The sequence below is a fragment of the Salvia miltiorrhiza genome, unplaced genomic scaffold, assembly GCF_028751815.1.
Source record: "Salvia miltiorrhiza cultivar Shanhuang (shh) unplaced genomic scaffold, IMPLAD_Smil_shh fragScaff_scaffold_173, whole genome shotgun sequence".
In the NCBI taxonomy this organism is placed as follows: domain Eukaryota; kingdom Viridiplantae; phylum Streptophyta; class Magnoliopsida; order Lamiales; family Lamiaceae; genus Salvia; species Salvia miltiorrhiza.
Window position 1 is genome coordinate 844,115 of NW_026651437.1, and position 5,026 is coordinate 849,140.

Consider the following 5,026-nt stretch of genomic DNA (forward strand, 5'->3'; position numbering starts at 1 on the left):
TATAATGTCTTGCTCATCAGTTTATATGTCTTATTCATTACCAATTTTTTAAATGTCATTATTCATCAGTATATACTGCTTTGTGGCCCTTGTTCATCAGTATATACGTCTTATTCATTGTACTCAGTGTCTCACGAAAAATAGGGGGTCTCACTCGAGCACGCCCTATATATATATAAATAAATAAATTTAAAAATTGCACGACGACAAACTCGAACCCAAGACCTCACAAGCTTTGAGCATTAATCACTAATCGCTAAGCCAACATACGCACGCAATGGTTACACAATCTTTTTTTTTTTTGATAAATTACAGTATTAAATAAAGAAATTTAAAGTTCGCACCACAGGCAGGGCCGCCCCCGACATTTTGGATGCCCTAGGCGAAGACGAAAAATGGGCCCCTTAAAAATAAGATTTCGATATTTTAGTTACTATTAGCTAGAAATAGTGCATAATCATCTTCCATATTTGTGTGTCTGTATACCTTTAATCAATAAATTGCAATAAACCAAAATCATATGATCAAATAGTTATTGAAACAATAAATAATATTTTAATATTATGAGAAAAAAAATCATTAATAACATCAAGCATTTTTAATACCATAGTTCAATTATTCTGTTGAAGCAACAATAACTAATATCTTATATGCAGTAGAAATATAAAAAACACAATACAAAATTTTAATATTCTCAAGATCTTCATAATCAATATCAAAGTAATATTTGTTTTTCTAATGAATATAACATTATAGTAATTAATATAATAATTTTAAAATTTTGGGGCCACTCAAATTTGGGGGCCCTAGGCCTTTGCTCCTTCATTTGTGAAGAAGGGCCTGATCTGGCTACAGAAAATCGAACTTAATTAATACTTTTAATTTTAGACATTAATCCCTTAGTACAAGGCTGGCGCCCCTTTTGTGTCTCACGTTTTTTCGTGATTTTCCCGTGTTAAATTACATTCGATATATTTAGTTCAACTAGCCACCAAAATATTTCTATACGTAAATTGGTAATTTTCTTTATTTGCAGTTTGGACTTTGGAGCTTTAACATGTATGCTTGTAATGTCTACAATTAAATAAAATTGAATTATAATAAAACACATACACACACGACTAAATTTATATTTATCCAACTATATTGCAATAAATTGGCAAATACATTTCTCTGTTGGTTCAACAACAAAACAAGTTTCCCCTAAAAATAAATGAAATCAAAAAAAGTCACGTTTCTATATTAATTCATGACGGCTCGATCGGTCAAATTAATGATATGTCTTATGCATGAATTGTGGCATGTTTAAATAATATATTGTGTTACGCTTCTCCAAAAAAGTGTTAAAGTAAGATTTGGGCTCAAATGATTATCACTACAATGGGTTAAAGGGTTCTTTATTTTATTTTATAGTAAATATGATGAAAACTTATGAATTATACCCACTTTATTAAAAATACTTTGAAAATTTTAAAATATTCTATAAATCCTCAAATTATCAAGTTTTTATCAAATATATCTCGCATATATTTTCCGATCACCAGAAACGTGATGTGACTCGCCGGATACCACAATATAATTTATATTCTATTTTTTTTTTAAATGACATGGCAAAAACGACTTCATTTCGTACCATATCATTTAAAAAAAATCCACTTCTATCGTATTTGAAATTTACGCTAATAAACACGATAGAAGTGAATTTTAAATTTCAGAGTGATTTTTTTTAATGATATGGTACGCAACGACGTCGTTTTTGCCATTGCATTTAAAAAATAAAAATAAATTATATTGTGACATCTGGTGACCGAAAAATATATGCATGATATATTTTATATAAACCTGATAGTTTGAGGGTTTAAAGGATATTTTAAAAAATTTAGATTATTTTTTATAAAGTAGGTATTTTTCAAGGATTTTCATGATATTTACCTTTTATTTTTTAACTTTTTTTTGTGAGGGGGACGGGTAAATAAATTTATTGATAGTTGTTTGTGAGATGGACTTAGGGTCACACTATATGAAACGGTTCAAGATTTTAATCTAAAATATAATCAAAATCAGTAAACTTATCGATATGCTAACAAATATGAATTTGTGTTTTAATATCTTAGTATAAAAGTTGACTTGCAATATGACAGTCTTATAGAAGTAGTATTGTATAATTTGATGCTAGCTAGCTAGCTAGTGTTTCTCTGTGTATTTTTCCTCTCTCCGTGTAATTTCATGCCTATTAATTTAGATGTATAATTAACAAAGCACTATATATTGGCCAATAATCCAACAAGTTCTAGAGCAGAAATAACATTTTATAACTAAACGAAAAACATGATTTAGTACATTATTGACATTGTGGCAAGAAAAGAAAGGAATAGTATTAGTCTTATATATCAAGATTAAGAGGGTGTTTGGCTAAACTTATTTAAAAGAGCTTATAAGCTCTAACAGCTTATAAGATGTTTCAAGAACTTATAAGCTGTAGTTTCTTAATTGAGCTTATAAGCTAGAGAGACAATTTTTTGTTAGAGATAGAGAATATGTTTTTAGAGAGAGAAAATCGAAGAAAAATAAACTTGAATGATTTATGATTAAAATAATAAATTATACTTGAAAAATATTTGAAAAATGATTGTTCCATGTAAGATTATAAAAAAATAAATTGGGGTAGAGGAACTTATTTTTTGGGAGCTTATATATTTTTGGAGTTTATAAGTTGTTCAGGAGCTTGTTTTGAAGAGCTTATAAGCTCAGCCAAACACCCTCTAAATGATGTTTATGAATCGAGAATTTTGCTCTTTTTTTCAATTAATGATTTTTAATTTTCAGTTTCTTAGTATTGCTACTTATATTACAACATAATATTCTATTAAAAAAATTAATGCTTGCTACTAAAACCAAAGGAAATTAATAATCACTAATCCACATCGATAATATAATAGTGACGCATACATTAGCAATAAACGAATTAAAAGAAAAAAAACATACAAACAAACCACATGATAAAACTGTTGTAGTTAAAGAGCCCAAATAATAGAAATTATTTTTAGGGTGTGTTCTCTTTGATTGTAAATTTATCATAGGAAAATGAATGATAAATAAAATTTCCCCTTTAAATCCTTCTTTTCTTTTCTCACATTTCCTACTTGATTATTACTCATTCCTCATTTACACTACAAAGGAGAGATAACATTATCACACCATTTTTGGAGGGATTATAGTGTAAATGAGGAATAAGTAAAGGTCAAGTAGAAAATGTGAAAAAAGAAATGAAGGATTTAAAGGGTAAAATTTTGTTTATTTTTCATTTTCCCATGATAAATTTACAATCAAAGAGAACACATATGATTGATAAGATAAGAGTATAGGTTATTGTTTATTAGGATTTAAGAGCAATCGTCTTCAATGGGATATCAATCGGCACAAACTCCTGTCTGCGAACAATGAAGTCTAAGGTTCAAACCTCACCGCTCCCCTTTCCCAAGTCAAAAAAGAATTTAAGAGTATCCTAATTAGGCTTAATTAACCAAATTTTTAATTATGATTAATTAAGCCCAATTAGACTAATTACGAATAATTAACAAAAAGTAAGATTAACTATAATGATCTTAATTAGATTTTATTAAGATTAATCTAATTATGATTCTTTTTAGAGAAATCTAATTATGATTAATTAAAACAATCTAATTGGACTAATCAATTAACGACCCCAACAGTCAGTGTTTTTAAATCATTTATAAAGGAGCCAAAAATATTTTAAGTGACATTAACTTTTTTTTTTTTGTTTTAAAATTACAAGAGATATCTATTACTTCCTCCATTTCAACGAAAGTGGTGCGCTTCTTTTTGGCACGGAATTTAAGAAGAATAAGATTGTAGTATAAAAGTGTGTAAAGGTGTGTGGGGCCACATCGTTTGTAGTGTAAAATTATTACCAAAAAAGAAATGCACCACTTTCGTTGGGATGACTCAAAAAAGAATACGCACCGTTTTCGTTGGATGGAGGGAGTACTATATAATTAAATAAATCACGTGCACGTAAGCGTAACCTCTACACCGCAAAAAGGTGAAAAAATAACCACATACAGGCGGGACTAGGGGTGTAAAATCGGGTTGCGGGTATCGGGTATACCCTCACCCGTCCCGATACCCACGCGGGTATCGAGTACCCGATACCCGCAAAATTCGGGTGGAGGGTCAGGTGCGGGTATTAGTTTCTAAAAAATGCGGGTTGTTAGGTCCGGGGGGGTCTCGAATAGGTGTATGGGGGGGGGGAATACACCTATAGGCTATTTTTGACTATCTACCGACCTCAATCAGAGGGATCTCAGTCAGAGATAGAAAAGAAACTTTGCATGCAAACCAGACACCTGTTTAACCGAAATTAGTTTTGACCAACAGGGTTGACGACTGATACTGAAAGCTCTTCAGTAAAGAGTTATAAGTTAAGTCACTAGAACTTAACTGATCCACGTAAGGGCTTCAGTCGTGTTTGCAAAGATGAAGATGATATCTCTTTTCCTTACTATCAGAGGATAGTGAGTCAGATTGATATCATACGCAGCGGAAATTAAACTTAGTTTCGAATAGCCTCAGTGGGGCAGATAGTTGGATTAGGGTTTCTCTTTGCAGTTAGTCAGTGTTCAGTTTTATCAATTGAAATAGCACAGTTATGAATGTAAAACTGAAAGCTGTAAATAATACAGAGACTTTTACGTGGTTCGGAAAAACTCTTTCCTACATCCACGGCTGGTTGATCAGACCAACAATCCACTCCGCAAGTGCTTGCCTGGTGCACTGCAAACCGTAAACTGAAGATAAACTCTCTTTAGCACCTACACACCTCGCGTAGGGTTTCCCCACCTACACACCTCGCGTAGGATTTCAGCACCTACACAACTCGCGTAGGATTTCCCTGCTAAGCACACCTCGTGCTCAGACTTCAGAGTTCAGAGTACCTTCCTGAACTCCGAGTCACTCAAACACTCTTATGGGGGAGAGGTTTAAACGAGTGCCAACTATACTTACA